Below are 18710 nucleotides of genomic sequence, written 5' to 3' on the forward strand. Positions count from 1 at the left end.
CAGCCTTTTCCAGCATTTGTACTGGTTCTGGACTAATGCTCCTCTACGCTGAATTACTCTGTTCAGAATTCATTATTTATTTTGACTACAAAACACCAACTTCCTTCCATCACATCTGGATCAGCAATGCTTTGCCAGCACTTGGGGTCTCAGGAGTTTTTTGGAAAGAACAAATTGCTCCATAAAGGTTACATTGCTTTCTCTGCGTTCTTTTTGAGAGAAAAAGAGACAATAGATGGTTTGTTGATCACTCGATAGACAGAAAGACAGCCAAACAATGTAAATCTATGTGTTATTGACATCTGCCTAGGCTTTAAAAAAAACCCGAAGTGTTCAGAATGTATAATTAGAATCTTTTATTCACATAGTGCTAAAGGGCATTTTATTCTCAGCATGGTCACTCCCCTATTCATTGTAGACGTGTGCTCAATCATTCGCTATATGCATGAGCAGGTACAACAGCAGTGTATGCACATGTGCTTGTAGAAGGTAATGTTTTATTATAGGGATTTCCATTATCTATAAAAGCCTCTGCTTCAGACCAGTGGACATATTATGCTATTCCAGTGTATTAATAGTTATTGTGCTTCACAAGAAAAGACAGAAAAAATAGCTCAATTTAGATGAAATATCCCAAGAGATATGGGGGGATATAGGAGCATGTTCTGAAACTGAAGTTAACCTTTGTATTATAGAGGAGGAAATGAATTTATCGCTTTGGGAATAGGAGCGTTGCTCCCTAATTGGTTTGTATATTGAAGGGCACATTTAAAAATTGGTAGGCTTTGAGCGGCATATAAGTGTGGTTTTGTATCAAATATAGCACATAAAATGGGTTCATTGCCTCTAAACACACTTTTCTGTTTTACAGGTCTCAAACATTTTATAAGAAAACCAGACCATATGTGTTTGTTACTTGTTTCTAATTATAACATAGATCTACGTATTGATACACAGTCACAAATATTGAAATTCCCAGTACAATTGGTCTTTCAGTTTTATAAACATATATAAAAAAAGAAACAATTCAAAATTTGTATGTACAATTCACGAGAACGTGACAGAATGCAAAATTTAAGCCATCATGCTTTAAATTTGTCATATACCCCCCAAAAAAATCACATAAATTAATTAAAATAAAACAAATTGCAGACTGACGTGAAAGAGCTGGTTTACCAGTTCAGCAGCAGTTTGCATACTTACAAGTCACCATCTTTAGCCACTCACTAAGTAAAACACCTAAACTCAGACCACTCAACCATTTTGAGCGTTGCTGTACCTACAACCCTGATTATAGCGGTGCTATATCAATTCTGTACTCCATGCTAGCTACCTAACTCACTGATGAGACAGCCATTTGTTCTTGATGGGACAAGGATCTGGGGGCTGATATAGGGGACGGGGTGGTTTGAGAGATGAGCGGGCCCGTGTGCACACTCCATATGGGCCCCCTCCTCTTTGCAGTGCAGTAGACTCTGCGCATGCACTGGACTCCGGAAACATGGCGCCTGCCATGTTCCCAGCCACAAATCTCTACTGCGCATGCCGGAATCACGGGAAAATGTCTGTAGTGCCATTTTCCAAGTGATGTCTGCTGCAGCAGCAGCACTGACACAGAACTCCAGAGAGGTAAGTTATTGAACATGGGTACAGGATGTGCGGTTTGTACCCCCCTGGACCTATGTGCCCCCCTGCACTGCACACCCTGCGTCCATTTTAGATACGCATAAGATAGGGGGGTTGATATAGAAGAGGGTGGTTGCTCATTCATCAATGAGTGGCTAAGGCCTCTATTAACACTAATACAAGATAAATTCTCACTGGTATTTAGTCACTACAAAGGAGCATTCCATATACCCACTATCTTTTGACATTTGTTGTCGGCAATGTGGAGAGAAGGGTATCATTCTAAATATATGGTGGGACTGCCCTTATATCTCAGACTTTAGGGATATGGTCCTACCCCTGATAGGTAGAACAATCAACATTATGCTCCCCAAAAGATCCGCTGCATGTTTGGAGAAGCTTGGACTACCCAACACAATCATTCCATGTCTAAAGTGCTATAAATATCTTTCCTATAGCTGACATCATATTCCCTGTAGAACCGATTTCTGATTTGTCTCTCTTTTCTAATATACATAATTTGACACTTGGTGTTCCCTTCACCCCCCTCTTCCCTCCTACCTCTCTGCCCACCCGTTCTTAATGGAAATGTTTAATTTGCTAGAAGCCCATTTCTTTGTTCTGTGCATGAGACCTTTCTCATCTAAATTCACTACGGGATGTTTTCTCTGTTCCCATCGGATTTCAATTTTTTATTACTGCGCATTCCAATATTTCTTATTGTTCACCTATTAAGAATGTACTTTGTACTTTGTTCTTGATCACAGGTACCTGTGTGTATGGTATGGTCTCAAATGTCTCATATTATTTGTCTGTATTCTACTTATACTGTATAAAGAGACTGAAAAAATAGAAAATAAAATAAATTACTAATACAAATCCACCAGTCGTTAATATAAATACATTGTGGTAATATGCTTCAAAAGTAAATATATAATAATGGATGCAAAGTAAATATGAAACTATTATTAAAATCTTTAATTATCATTATTCCACTGTTTTTTATTAGTGTGAAAAGCTCCTAATTAAAATCTGTTTTTAAGTATTTATGAAGGTTGCAACATGCAAATATGTGATTACAAATTACATGCTCACATAAACGCATGAGCCGGTGACTCTTCAAATTTTCAAACAAAAATAAACGACATATTACAAAAACAAAAAACAAAACTAACAACAAACATTAATCAGATAAAACTTTTGAGGAACTTTTGTGATCTACAATTTTGTCAAAAACATATTTTTCAGCACCACAAGATGGCAATGAGTTACAGTACTTAAGGTTCACAAAACAAGATAATTTTATTTGCAGGATTATAACTTTCACAGGAAAGATCTTAGATAGATAAACTGCAACATAGAGAGACAAACTACAACATACAGTTAAAGAGGAGAAAAAAAATCGTGCTCGTTCTACGATTTTTGACACTTTGCAACCCTGGTCGGAGAAGACAGACACAAACAGCAAGGGGTCTCCTGAGTATTCTGTGATTGAAAGGGCAGTTGCGCCTTTTGAGTGTCACATTCTTTCTTAGCAGATCAGTAAGGGTGTGTTACACAGTACCGTCTTATTCTGACTGCAGGCTGATGCCTCAATTTGAAGCATAAGAAAGCATGATGGTAAACTTCTGACAACATGGATTATAATAATGCTCATGCAGTGTTGTAGACATAAAGGTTCTCTGCCATTGAACATTTGGGAATTACAATATGTATGGAAATCTTTGAAGGTTGTCCATAAAAGTCAGCAAAAAAATCCTTTATCTAACTACAAAAGACTATAAAATCAAAGTCCCCTGGTCTCCAAGTGAAGTGGCATATAAATCTGATTATTTAGTTATTGCTGGGAAAAAGTTTTGTCCTTGTGCTTTCCACACGAATTGATGTAACGTTTAACATTCACAAAATTGCATATTTTATAACATGTATTTTCATTTTTCTATAACTTTGTACAAGGCACTATGAAATGTGAGTGACCTCACACCAGGGTCGTAACTAGGTGTGTGCGGAGTGTGCCACCGCACGTAGCGATGCTTGGTAGGGGGTGCTGTTGGTAGTACTTGTCAGTTACTTTCACTTTCAGCTTCCCCCCTTTTTCAGGCCCAGCATCTCCTGGCTGCCCCTTCTCCTACCCCTACCCCTTCTGTCGCTAATACCTATACAGCTTTCATGGACTTGACTTTATAGCTCTTTGTTGTTCAGTCGCACAGTCCTTTTTACATTTCAGGATGCTGATGTGCTCGGGATTCGAAACTGTTGCCTATGGCATTGCAGTTGGACACTCTATTCATTGAGCTATCTGCCCTTGCATAGAAAGATAGAGAATTCCAAGCTGGAGAGTTCTAACTTTTTTAACCTTACCTTGTACTTTGTGAAGGGGTTCGGCGGATGTGGCTGCGTAGCATGTGGCTGCAAAGGGACTGGATGTGTGGCTGCACACTACATGGATCTGTGTATTATTATTATTATTATTATTATTATTTTTACATTTTATTTATAAGGCCCCACAAGTGTTTCGCAGCGCCGTACAAAGGCATGTTTATGGTGCTGATTATAGTTTTACGGGGTACAGGTGGCTTCATATAGATAGAAATCTCATAGTTTTTATGTGGGATCAAGTGGCTCGGTGGGTGGGGTATTTAGCTGGGATGCAGCAGGTTGAGGGTTTGAGTCCTGGGTGGGGCAGTATTTTTAAATGTATTATTATTATAATGAGGTGTATTGTGGCTGAATGACAGCGAGTACTCGGGTTAAGTGCATGAATGTGGTATAAAGATATACATAAATGCGGGAAGGGGCATCATGGGCTTTCGCTGGGATCAATTTTATCATGCCCCTTCCCCATGAGGCATGTGCCTTGTGTCCTTATTGGAAAATTGGGGGGGGGGGCACCAATTCTCTTTCTGGCATAGAGCACCAAAAAATCTAGTTACGGCTCTGCCTCACACACTGAATTATTTATTTAATTCTAGCTACTATTATCCTTAATTACCTAATTATATGCATACTTGCTTACACTCATGGAACATACTTGCGAAATAGGTGGGGCAAGTCCTCCTGGACTTCTACGTCCGTTGCCTTTACCCATGCAACCATGGACCCATATTTCGATGGATTTTGTTACAGACTTACCACCTTCAAGAGATCGGAACACCATCTGGGTCAATTTTCTAAAATGGCACACTTTGTCCCTCTGTCAGGGGTTCCATCTGCACCCCAATTGTTGAAACAGTTCATCTCAGAGATCTTTAGACTAAATGGTTTACCTCGGGAAATTATTTCAAACCGTGGACCCCAATTCATCGCCAAGTTCTGGAGATCGCTCTGCTCAGCTTTTGGTATTAAATTAAATTTCTCCTCCACATACCACCCTCAGTAGGATGGACAGACAGAAAGAGTGAACCAGGACTTAGAGACTTTTATGCGGTTTTTTATGTCTTCCTCCCAAGACGACTGGTTGGACTCTCCCATTTGCAGAATTTGCCCATAATAAATAATCTCTTCCATACGTCTATTGGTTTTACGCCATTGGATTCTATCCTCGAGTCCTGGACTTCCACCTTCTACCTGCTCTCGAGGTTCCTACTGCGGCACAAGCTCTCCGACAACTCACTAAGATTTGGAAGCAGGCGCACGAGGCTCTGATCAAGTCATCCAAGAAATATAAATCTTTTTCTGGTTGTTAACCAAAGGCAGTCCCTAGCCTCAAGGTGGGAGACCAAGTTTGGGTCTCTACACATAACATAAGACTTAAAGTACCATCTAAAAAGTTCACTCCCGTTTTTTTGGACCTTTTCCCATTGAAAAGAATTTGAATTCCCGTTGCTTACAAAGTGAAGTTTCCACCTTATTTAAGGATTCCCAAAACTTTCCATATTTCTCTCTTGAAGCCCTTGGTGCTTAATCGTTTCAGGGCCTCCCTGCCTAAAATTCACGTTGACAGTATGGTCGCCTCCAGTATCTCATAGACTGGAACGGGTATGGCCTAGAGGAAAGATCCTGGGTTTCTGCTAAGGATGTCCATGCTCCAAAGTTAGTCCGGGTCTTTCATGCAAAGAATACTACTAAAGTTCAAGGGTGTCTGGAGTCCACCCTCAAAGGAAGGGGTACTGTCAGGGTCTGGGGTCTTACCTTTGGCAACCAAGGGCTGCCTGTCCCATGTCTGGTGGGGCTATGGTGGCAGAGGACTGCTGCAGTTTGAGGTGAGGCTGTGTCGCGCCCGACTGGGGCATCCAGTGCGGCCACTGGAGTGTTGAAGGCAGATTGCCTGGCAGGCTAGATGCCGCTGCCTGGCGTGTCCACTGAGCTGGGAGCTGCCATGTTGGAGACCAGTTCTGAGGAGCCAATTGTTGAGGCTCCATGGTTTCCTCAGCCAATCCCAGGCAGGTTCCTCTGATAAAACAGGTCAGCTTTGCTACAAGCGCTGCCATTGCTTCAGTTACTGTCATGAGCAGGTGCTCCAGCTCTGTGGTCCCAAAGTATTCTCCTGTGGTGATTGGTGTGTTCCAGTTGTTATCCGGCTCGGTGTCTCTTGTCACCTCTGCAACCTTAAGCTGAGCAGTCGCTGGCAGTCACTCCAGTCCCACTGCCCGCAGCTGGCCGCTACTCATGTGGCACCCTCAGGAACCTTGAGATTGTCAAGGGATTCCTGAGTCAGGAACAGTGCTCTTCAGCATTGTTTGCCAAGGATACATTATTCAGTTTGCAAGTCTTTATTATTCAGTGCTCTTCAGTCTTATTTACAAAGCATACATTCTTCAGTCTGCAAGTCTTTATTCTTCAGTGCTCTTCTGCCTTGTTTGCCAAGCATACACTCTTCAGTCTGCAAGTCTTTATTCTTCTGAACTCTTTAATCTTCAAGTCCTCATTTGCCAGTGTTCTTCAACTATTGTCAACAAGCATTCTTTCTTCAGTTTACAAGTATTTATTCTGGAGAGTTCTTCCGCCATGTTACAAAGTAGTAGCACAGTCCTCAGTTCAAGAGAGGATCCCATTTATAAACATATAATCACAGAGTTTGACTGAGGATAAGAACTAGATTTATGATAACTTTATACATAAGTGTAAATAGGGTTGATGGCATCCAGGGCAAATACAAAAAATGACGCCATTTGAATACTATTTTATTTTTATTCTGGATAAATTCGTATTAGTACTCAAAAGAGGGAGTCACAAGTAATGCATCAAAAGAAGACTCCATTGTTGTGCACTCTTGTTGTCTTATGATGACTGTATTATTAAAACATAGCTTTTAATGTATTATATTTAGAATACAAAATATCAGGGAAACGCACAAGCAAGGCAAAACTTAATAACAGCTATGTATATTACATGCACACATATGGTGTTGCACAATGGAAATTTCAAGTGAAGAGCATGGGGGCTTCTGGAGATGTGTCACCTTAAAATATCTCCACACCCAGTAATTCTGAGGACTGTTGGAAGCAAGCAACTGATGCTTCCTGTCTGCTCAAGGGTCTAAGTCACAATGAGCATAGGACCCGATGGAAAAGGTAATACTGGTGGGTATTTTTGGGTGGTAACCAGGGAGTGGCTAGCCAGGTGCAGGCGTGTTGAGGCCTGTATATTCTTTACTTCAGTATTCTTGGACCTAAACTGGTATCTGTGTCCTTCTTTATCTTCTGTACACAATGAACATTTATATATTAATTCTAGGGATGAGCGGGTTCGGTTCCCTGAGAACCGAACCCTACCGAACATCACGTCCCGAGCCCGGATCCGAGCCCATCTCGAGACTTCCCACCAGTCTCAGAAACCTGAACGAGGCAAAATGTCATCATCCCGCTATCGGATTCCCGCGGGTTTTGGATTTCAAATAACGAGCTGCACATCGCCACCATCTTCACTCCAGTCCTGGAGAGTGTAGTGAGAGAACGTGTCTGTGCGGGAATGTAGTGTGCCGCGTCGGGTGGTGACCTGCTCTTATGTGTCATTCCAGTGCTGTCTTGTGCTGCATTAGTCCAGCGGTGATGTCTTGTGCTGCATCAGTCCAATCACAGTGGTGGTGTCCTGTGCTGCCATAAGCCCAGTGCTGCTGTTTAAGTCCATGCAGTCGTGCTGTGTTGTGCTGCATGAGTCCAGTGGTGGTGTCCTGTGCTGCCATAAGTCCAGTGGTGGTGTCCTGTGCTGCCATAAGTCCAGTGGTGCTGCCGTATAAGTCCAGAGGTACTGCCGTATAAGTCCAGGGATAGTGTTATATAAGTCCAGGCCAGTGGTGCAGCCATACAAGTTCAGGGGTACTTCCGTATAAGTTATGGGGTACTGCTGTATAAGTTCATGGGTACTGCCATATAAGTTCAGGGGTACTGTCATATAAGTCCAGTGGTACTGCCATATAAGTCCAGGGGTGCAGCCCTATAAGTCCAGGGATACTGCCGTATAAGTCCTGGGGTACTGCCGTATAAGTTCAGTGGTACTGCTGTATAAGTCATGGGGTACTGCCGTATAAGTCCAGGGGTACTGCCGTATAAGTCCAGGGGTACTGCCGTATAAGTCCATTGGTACTGCTGTATAAGTCCAGTCCAGTGGTGCAGCCATATAAGTCCAGGGGTACTGCCGTATAAGTCCAGGGGTACTGCCGTATAAGTCCAGTGGTACTGCCGTATAAGTCCAGTCCAGTGGTGCAGCCGTATAAGTTCAGGAGTACTGCCGTATAAGTCCATTGGTACAACCATATAAGTCCAGTCCAGTGGTGCAGGCATATAAGTTCAGGGGTACTGCCGTATAGGTCCAGGGGTACTGCCGTATAAGTCCAGTCCAGTGGTGCAGCCGTATAAGTTCAGGGGTATTGCCGTATAAGTCCAGGGGTACTGCTGTATAAGTTCAGGGGTACTGCCATATAATTCCAGTGATACTGCCGTATTAGTCCAGTGGTACTGCTGTATAAGTCCAGTCCAGTGGTGCAGCCATATAAGTCATGGGGTACTGCCGTATAAGCCAAGGGGTACTGCCGTATAAGTCCAGGGGTACTGCTGTATAAGTCCAGGGGTACTGCCGTATAAGTCCAGTGGTACTGCCATATAAGTCCAGGGGTACTGCCGTATAAGTCCAGAGGTACTGCCATATAAGATATGGGGTACTGCCGTATAAGTCCAGGGGTACTGCTGTATAAGTCCAGGGGTACTGCAGTATAAGTTATGGGGTACTGCTGTATAAGTTCAGGGGTACTGCCATATAAGTTCAGGGGTACTGTCATATAAGTCCAGTGGTACTGCCATATAAGTCCAGCAGTGCAGCCCTATAAGTCCAGGGATACTGCCGTATAAGTCCAGGGGTACTGCCGTATAAGTTCAGTGGTACTGCTGTATAAGTCCAGGGGTACTGCCGTATAAGTCATGGGGTACTGCCATATAAGTCCATTGGTACTGCTGTATAAGTCTAGTCCAGTGGTGCAGCCATATAAGTCCAGGGGTACTGCTGTATAAGTCCAGGGGTACTGCCGTATAAGTCCAGGGGTAATGCCGTATAAGTCCAGTGGTACTGCCGTATAAGTCCAGTCCAGTGGTGCAGCCATATAAGTTCAGGAGTACTGCCGTATAAGTCCATTGGTACAACCATATAAGTCCAGTCCAGTGGTGCAGGCATATAAGTTCAGGGGTACTGCCGTATAGGTCCAGTGGTACTGCCGTATAAGTCCAGTCCAGTGGTGCAGCCGTATAAGTTCAGGGGTATTGCCGTATAAGTCCAGGGGTACTGCTGTATAAGTTCAGGGGTACTGCCATATAATTCCAGTGATACTGAAGTATAAGTCCAGTGGTACTGCTGTATAAGTCCAGTCCAGTGGTGCAGCCATATAAGTCCAGGGGTACTGCCGTATAAGCCAAGGGGTACTGCCGTATAAGTCCAGGGGTACTGCCGTATAAGTCCAGGGGTAGTGCTGTATAAGTCTAGTGGTACTGCCATATAAGTCCAAGGCTACTGCCGTATAAGTCCAGAGGTACTGCCATATAAGATATGGGGTACTACCGTATAAGTCATGGGGTACTGCTGTATAAGTCCAGTCCAGTGATGCAGCCACATAAGTTATGTGGTGCTGTCGTATAAGTGCACCAATTTTCTACGTGTATTACATCTGGGCAAATTCCAGCACGTCCCTTGTTTTACACATACAATTAATTTGGTGGTGCAGATTTTTTTTTTTTTTAAATGACAGTGGCGTGCAGGAGATGCTGTCGGTGGCCAAAAAATATGGGCCAGGTGTTTGTGCCGCACACTTGTGTCGCTTAGCTTAGCCATCCAGCTACCTCATTGCACCTCTTTTTATTCTTTGCATGATGTGCTGTTTGGGGCCTATTTTTAAAATCTGCCATCCTGTCTGACACTGCAGTTCCACTCCTAGATGAGCCAGGCATTTGTGCCGTACACTTGTTTCGCTTAGCTTACCCATCCAGCTACCTCATTGCACCTCTTTTTCTTCTTTGCATGATGTGCTGTTTGGGGCCTATTTTTTAAATCTGCCATCCTGTCTGCCACTGCAGTGCCACTCCTAGATGGGCCAGGTGTTTGTCCTGCACACTTGTGTCGCTTAGCAAAGTCATCACGCTACCTTGGTGCAATCTTTTGGCCTAAAACCAATATTGTGAGGTGTTCAGAATAGACTGGAAATGAGTGGAAATGAATGTTCTTGAGGTTAATAATACCGTAGGATCAAAATAACCCCCAAATTCTGTGATTTTTACCCGTTTTTGTGTTTTTTTCAAAAATCATCCAGATCCAAAACCAAAACCCGAAACGGGTGGTTTTGGCAAAACCAATCCAGATCCAAAACACGAGCAGGGATCCAGACCCAAAACCAAAACACAAAACACAAAAAGTGCCCGCTGCACATCTCCTTTGCTTACTAACTGGGCCATTTTCTCCTCAGCCTGAGCCTTTAAATATTTCAGGCTATATTTACTAGAGGTCAATTTTTCATAGTTTTTTTTTAATCAATTTTAAATCTATGAACATGGGGGGTAATTCTGAGTTGATCGCAGCTTCAAGTTTGTTAGCAATTGGGCAAAACCATGTGCACTGCAGGGGAGGCAGAAATAACATGTGCAGAGAGAGATAGATTTGGGTGTGGTGTGTTCAATCTGCAATCTAAATTGCAGTGTAAAATTAAAGCAGCCAGTATTTACCCTGCATAGAAACAAAATAACCCACCCAAATCTAACTCTCTCTGCAAATGTTATATCTGCCCCCCCTGCAGTGCACATGGTTTTGCCCAACTGCTAAAAAATTTCCTGCTGCGATCAACTTGGAATTACCCCCATGGTTCTAAACTGATGTGCTTACTAACAGACTATTTTTATATAAATTTTTACATTTTAGAAAATGTGTGTTTTAGCCACTGACACACAATATTGATTACGATCAATTTCCAACAATTTCAGATTGATAAACCTATCTGACAAAAAAAGGTTTGCTGCTTTTAATGTTGTCTAATATTCCCAATTCTATATTTCGTGCAAATCCTTCCTCTCAGCAAAGAATCACTTGGGCCTGCATAGGTCTGAAGTATTGTATTACACAAAGTATTCTTTGTTTGGGGCAGACTATAGATTGTTACATGCTAATTATGCATCTTTCATGGGCTGGCAACAATTGTTCTAAAATCAAACATTTGGAAAACCCCTTCTGGAAATCATGCATTTGCCCCTGCAGCCAATCACCGAGCAGCTTTTACAGAGGCACCCTCTGATTGGATGGCAGCTCTTATAATGACAGATGTCCCGCTCACCTACGTACAGGAAGTGTATATGTAAACACATACACTTCCTGATGTCCGTCTAGTTCAGTTTGTGGTTTGTTTGTTTGTTTGTTTGTTTGTTTGTTTTATCCCCTGGGTTGCCACCTTACACTGAAGAGGACCTGATTTGTGCTAGGAATAGGTGAGTATGGATTTTTTTTTTACAGGTTACGCGGATGCCTACTTGGACAAGAGGATATGAATGGCTACAAGTATTGTAGGTAAGATGTGTGAATGTGAGTGTGTTTTTTAAATTTCTTTTACATGGGGACTACAGGTACCAGCATGTGGGGGTGGGGTCTTGCTGTGAATGTAGGCCCTAATGTAAAAGACATATATATATATATATATATATATATATATATATATATATATATATATATATATATACTCCTCCACTGGCGGCACTCAAGGGCTTTTACCTCATGAAAGAAGACATAAGTCAGCTGTTGTAGGGCAACGTTTCAGCGCCATGTGGCGCTTTTATCAATCCTTTGATAAAAGCGCTACACGGCGCTAAAACGTTGCCCTACAACAGCTGACTTGTGTCTTCTTTCATGAGGTAAAAGCCCTTGAGTGACACCAGTGGAGGGGTATATTGCGCGTGCAGCCACGGAGGCTGAAATGAGGAAGGCACCGGGCGCAGTACAGTTTGAATGTCTGTGGAGTGCCGGAGTTGGAGACGTATATATGTATATATATATATATATATATATATATATATATATCTATCCTGGCTTCTGGACCGGCACTCCTCTCACATCAAAAATGCTGCTCCGGTGCCTCCAGTAACATAAGGTAGCAACCAGTGGAAAAAATCTGCGGCACTCGGAGTCTTTACTGCAAAAAGTGTGTATTTTATACAAACATCCCAACCAACGTTTCGGGGCTCACACGCCCCTTTGTCAAGGTGAGCACACGCCCCTTTGTCTGCTCACCTTGACAAAGGGGCGTGTGAGCCCCGAAACGTTGGTTGGGATGTTTGTATAAAATACACACTTTTTGCAGTAAAGACTCCAAGTGCCGCAGATATTTTCCACTGGTTGCTATATATATATATATATATATATATATTCCATAGACAAAAAACCTTACGGTTTCACATGTCCCATTAAGGCTTCTTACACATGATCTTGCATTTCAGAAACCTGTTGTAACTCTTCCACTCAAACTCCAAAAAGCAATGAAATTCCGATCATTAAGGCTGACGCCTTAATGGACGTGTTCCTTGCGCAATACAGATATGGTATGCCATCACAGCCTGTGGGTAAGTGCAGATTCAGCACTCTCACAGAGTGACATTGCTGTCACTCACACAATGGTGGAGCTGCTAATTCACAGATTTGTGTGCTCATTGGAATACACACATGCAGTCTATGCAACTGAAGGTCTGAGCAGTTTTGTGGTGCTCCCATCCCACACAGTGCCCACAACCATCCCATTCAGTCACCACAACAGCCTTCTCACTCCATACATCGATATCACTTAGTACACACATTTAGCTCCCTCAAACATCTTGGTTAATTGCTAAAACGATAATACCCCATCTACTGTCTATGCATCGACACTTACTTCCCCTATACACCCCCATGCTGCTCTGTCTTCCCCAATCCCTACTGCTGTATTCTCCCATCTGTGCTAGTCTGTATAACTTATCTGCACCATCTGACTTTCCCCACCTGTGCCTTGTCTGTACCACCGTTTCCTTTTCTCTGTGCTGCTCAGTGTTTCCCTCTTCAACGTCACTCTGCCTCCTCCAATACATGGCACACTGTCTTGTCTCCCATCTGTACCAGTTTTCTAACCATCCATGCCAGTGTTTTCAACCCATCTGCATCGTTTCCCCCATCCGCACCACTCTGCCTCCCTTCCCATACGTGCTGCTTAATCTACCCACTATCCACACCACTCTTACCCTATTCATGTAGCTGACATCCTGAAGGTAAGTTTCGTGGGTCACTATGGGGGGGTGGAAGGGGTTGCCCTATCCAACCCACCCAAGGATTAGGCCTAGCTGCCACCCCCCAAGGGAAGGTAAAAATACTTATTGCCTCCGATGTTGGGACTGTATTCCCCTCATCCATGCTGCTCTGCCTTCCTCATCCACGCCGTTTCTTTCCATCTGTACTGCTCTTACCCCTCCCACATCTGTGCTGCTCTTTCCCCCTCATCCAACGGCACTGTCCACCCATCCACACAGCTCTATCTCCCCACCATCTGTGCCACTGTCTTTCCCCCCACCTGTCTTACCTCCCCCCATCTGTGGGGGTAATTCAGAGTTGATCGTAGATGTGCTAAATTTAGCACATCTACGATCATTTACTCTGACATGCGGGGGGATGCCCAGCACAGGGATAGTCCGCCCCGCATGTCAGGCCCTCCCCCTCCCCCTCTGGGCTCCCGGGGTACGCACGCGCAGTGTGTCCATTGCACGTGCGCACCCCACAATCTAATTCAAACTGCGATCGCTGCCGCTGCAGTCTGCATTATCCCGTGTTTCTTTGTCACCCTCCTATCAATGCTGCTTAGTCTTCCCTCTTTCCACACACTTCTGTCACCTCATCCACACTGCTCTGTCTCCTCCCCCCATCCACGCCACTCTTACCTCGTATGAGCAGCTTTGTCTTCCGCTCAGACCTTCAGTTGCATAGACTGCATGTGTGTATTCCAATGAGCACACAAATCTGTGAATTAGCAGCTCCACCATTGTGTGAGTGACAGCAATGTCACTCTGTGAGAGTGCTGAATCTGCACTTACCCACAGGCTGTGATGGCATACCATATCTGTATTGCGCAAGGAACACGTCCATTAAGGCGTCAGCCTTAATGATCGGAATTTCATTGCTTTTTGGAGTTTGAGTGGAAGAGTTACAACAGGTTTCTGAAATGCAAGATCATGTGTAAGAAGCCTTAATGGGACATGTGAAACCGTAAGGTTTTTTGTCTATGGAATTTCATAGCTTTTTTTAAATTTATTTTTTTTTCATTCAGAAATGTCAAATTTCACTGTAAGAATAAACATTTGATTTTTTTACATGTTTAACGATAACACACCCCTGGTAACGAGCATTACCCCTGGTCACAAGCATTACAAACCCCTGGCAACGTGTATTACACCCGTCCCAGACATGAAACCCCTGGCAACGAGCATGACACCCAGCGTGTAGAAGCTTTACTGGAGGGCATAATGTATCATGGGCATTGCAGTATGGGGAATATGGTGCAGGGAACATTACTGTATGGGGCCTAATATGGTGAAATTTTTTTTTTCCTGTGGTGGTGTCAGGAATCGGCGCTCTGCTACGTCTCACCTACCAGCGCGCTGGTGTGCAGGCCTCCGGAGGTCATGGCCCCAGTCACGGCTGCAGGTGTGTATGGACCGCAAGCGTCATATTCCGCATTGCTGAGTACCCCTGAAGTCTGGTCCTGTGTGCATTCTGCTGCGTGCCGGCGTCCTGCCTGTGAGGTTGTTGCCATGACTCCTGCACTCAGCTGATCCAGGTGTGCAATCCAGCACTGTGTCTCCACCCAGAGTTCAGTGACCAATCACAGCAGAGCCATGGGTATAACTCCCAGTCCGTGGCTCACTCACATTGCCTCAGACAACGAGTCACATACCGTGTGCCTTGTTCTCCGGACTCCTGCGTTCCTGTTCCCAGCGATTCCTCGTGGTTACCTCCTGTCGCCTCATCTCACTTCAGCTCTCCTGTTTTCCTCAGACTTCATCCACAGCCAGTTACCAGCTCATCAAGCAGTAAGAGACTCTACTCAGGTGTTTCATTCATTATTACCTGTGCACTGCTAATTGCATACCATCTGTGCTTCTCTGCAAGTATACCATCTCATTGCATAGAGACTGTCTCCTGTTTGGGCCTAGTGAGGCCATAAGGACTTTGTTATACAGAGACTGTGTGTTTTCCAAGTCTTACCGGAGTTCTGTTTATTTCATTCACATTCAGCATCAAGTCACTTTCTATTTCTGTTGCAAGAGACTTTTCCGTTGTTTTGGATTCAATTACCAATCACTGTTATGTTATTGCCTGGTTTCAGTTTATCATTCACTGCTATACCATCTACTCTGTGATACCTGTGTAATAAACATCTGCGCTTATGCGCCGGACTTTCATATTGCCTCCCCGCTTTGTACATCGCACCAACACTGACCCACTAGTGCTCCCGCCGGGGACAGACAAACCCAGAGACCTGACAGGTGGCCATGGTCTGTTGGTGCAGGGCAAAAAACTGGGGTATAAGGTAGTCTTTTCCGGTGAGGCCATGCACATTTTAATTAGACCACGCCCCTTTCCTGGGTCAGAGCATTCTGCAGCTTTTAAATTTCTGCTTCTCTTTTCAACAGCAGCAGAGTCCAGGGTGGAGAGGGGGCGACTCCATTTCCACTGGGCTGCCCGATCACTGAGATCAGGGACACACTGGGAGAGAAGCCATATGTGCAGAGGGACCAGTAGGTTCCTCTAAGATTGGCGGATGCTGGAAGATTTACTTCCAGCAGCAGTACAGTTTTCTGGTTTAAGTGATATTCAGAAGTTTTCTGAAATCGGACATGTGCATCCATTCTATATATACACCAAAAATAAGAATTTACTTACCGATAATACTATTTCTCGTAGTCCGTAGTGGATGCTGGGAACTCCGTAAGGACCTTGGGGAATAGCGGCTCCGCAGGAGACTGGGCACAAAAGTAAAGCTTTAGGACTAGCTGGTGTGCACTGGCTCCTCCCCCTATGACCCTCCTCCAAGCCTCAGTTAGGATACTGTGCCCGGACGAGCGTACACAATAAGGAAGGATTTATGAATCCCGGGTAAGACTCATACCAGCCACACCAATCACACCGTATAACTTGTGATCTGAACCCAGTTAACAGTATGATAACAGAGGAGCCTCTGGATAGATGGCTCACTACAGCAATAACCCGATTTTTGTAACAATAACTATGTAGAAGTATTGCAGACAATCCGCACTTGGGATGGGCGCCCAGCATCCACTACGGACTACGAGAAATAGAATTATCGGTAAGTAAATTCTTATTTTCTCCGACATCCTAGTGGATGCTGGGAACTCCGTAAGGACCATGGGGATTATACCAAAGCTCCCAAACGGGCGGGAGAGTGCGGATGACTCTGCAGCACCGAATGAGAGAACTCCAGGTCCTCCTCAGCCAGGGTATCAAATTTGTAGAATTTTGCAAACGTGTTTGCCCCTGACCAAGTAGCTGCTCGGCAAAGTTGTAAAGCAGAGACCCCTCGGGCAGCCGCCCAAGATGAGCCCACCTTCCTTGTGGAGTGGGCATTTACAGATTTTGGCTGTGGCAGGCCTGCCACAGAATGTGCAAGCTGAATTGTACTACAAATCCAACGAGCAATAGTCTGCTTAGAAGCAGGAGCCAGGGCCGGTTCCGGGGCGCCTGGCGCCCCGGGCGGCATCAGGGGGCGTGGCTTCGTACAGGGGGCGTGGTCATTTACGCCCCCTGCACAGACTGGAATGATGCGCGGTGCGCGATGACGTCATCGCGCACCGCACATCAAAGGTCCTCTCCACGAAGGGAAACTAGACGCGTAGCGTCTAGTTCCCTTCGTGGAGAGGACCTTGGCTGTGCGGTGCGCGATGACGTCATCGCGCACCGCACAGTAAAGGACCTCTCTACGAAGGGAAACTAGACGCGTACGCGTCTAGTTTCCCTTCCCGGCGGACAGCGGCAGCAGGGGGACAGCGGGGGCCGGGGGGCACACACTGCAGCAGCGGATCTTGCCCTGGTGCGGCGCCCTCCGGATGGCGCCCTGCGCCCTCCGGAAGGCGGCGCCCCGGGCAAAAGTCCTGCTTGCCCGTGGCAAGATCCGCTACTGGCAGGAGCACCCAGCTTGTTGGGTGCATACCGGATAAACAGCGAGTCAGATTTTCTGACTCCAGCCGTCCTGGAAACATATATTTTCAGGGCCCTGACAACGTCCAGCAACTTGGAGTCCTCCAAGTCCCCTGGAGCCGCAGGTACCACAATAGGCTGGTTCAGGTGAAACGCTGAAACCACCTTAGGGAGAAATTGAGGACGAGTCCTCAATTCTGCCCTGTCCGTATGAAAGATCAGGTAAGGGCTTTTATAAGATAAAGCCGCCAATTCTGACACGCGCCTGGCCGAAGCCAAGGCCAACAGCATGACCACTTTCCATGTGAGATATTTCAAATCCACAGATTTAAGCGGTTCAAACCAATGTGATTTTAGGAACCCCAAAACTACATTGAGATCCCAAGGTGCCACTGGAGGCACAAAAGGAGGCTGTATATGCAGCACCCCCTTGACAAACGTCTGAACTTCAGGAACTGAAGCCAGTTCTTTCTGGAAGAAAATCGACAGGGCCGAGATCTGAACCTTAATGGATCCTAATTTTAGGCCCATAGACACTCCTGTTTGCAGGAAATGCAGGAATCGACCCAGTTGAAATTCCTCCGTTGGGGCCTTTCTGGCCTCGCACCACGCAACATATTTTCGCCAAATGCGGTGATAATGCTTTGCGGTCACATCCTTCCTGGCTTTGATCAGGGTAGGAATGACTTCTTCCGGAATGCCTTTTTCCTTCAGGATCCGGCGTTCAACCGCCATGCCGTCAAACGCAGCCACGGTAAGTCTTGGAACAGACAGGGTCCTTGCTGTAGCAGGTCCTTTCTTAGAGGTAGAGGCCACAGGTCCTCTGTGAGCATCTCTTGAAGTTCCGGGTACCAAGTCCTTCTTGGCCAATCCGGAGCCACGAGTATAGTTCTTACTCCTCTATGTCTTATAATTCTCAGTACCTTGGGTATGAGAGGCAGAGGAGGGAACACATACACTGACTGGTACACCCACGGTGTTACCAGAGCGTCCACAGCTATTGCCTGAGGGTCCCTTGACCTTGCGCAATACCTGTCCAGTTTTTTGTTGAGGCGGGACGCCATCATGTCCACCTTTGGTTTTTCCCAACGGCTTACAATCATGTGGAAGACTTCTGGGTGAAGTCCCCACTCTCCCGGGTGGAGGTCGTGCCTGCTGAGGAAGTCTGCTTCCCAGTTGTCCACTCCCGGAATGAACACTGCTGACAGTGCTATCACATGATTTTCCGCCCAGCGAAGAATCCTTGCAGCTTCTGCCATTGCCCTCCTGCTTCTTGTGCCGCCCTGTCTGTTCACGTGGGCGACTGCCGTGATGTTGTCCGACTGGATCAGCACCGGCTGACCTTGAAGCAGAGGTCTTGCTTGGCTTAGGGCATTGTAAATGGCCCTTAGCTCCAGGATATTTATGTGAAGTGATGTCTCCAGGCTTGACCACAAGCCCTGGAAATTTCTTCC

At 45.2% G+C, this 18710-nt stretch overlaps 1 long non-coding RNA gene across 2 annotated transcripts in view; it reads right to left on the bottom strand.

The window, feature by feature from the left end:
* LOC135050976 (uncharacterized) overlaps positions 1-18710 on the bottom strand; it is a 187150-nt gene that overhangs the window by 150292 nt on the left and 18148 nt on the right. Inside the window, exon 3 of one of the 2 annotated variants that reach the window (XR_010241965.1) lies at positions 2365-2467. The exons of the other annotated variant lie outside the window; for it this stretch is intronic. This is a non-coding gene — a long non-coding RNA (uncharacterized LOC135050976). Of the gene's footprint in view, positions 1-2364; positions 2468-18710 lie in introns of those variants that run through there. 2 annotated transcript variants of the gene reach the window in all.

The sequence above is a fragment of the Pseudophryne corroboree genome, chromosome 2, assembly GCF_028390025.1.
Source record: "Pseudophryne corroboree isolate aPseCor3 chromosome 2, aPseCor3.hap2, whole genome shotgun sequence".
NCBI classification, from domain to species: domain Eukaryota; kingdom Metazoa; phylum Chordata; class Amphibia; order Anura; family Myobatrachidae; genus Pseudophryne; species Pseudophryne corroboree.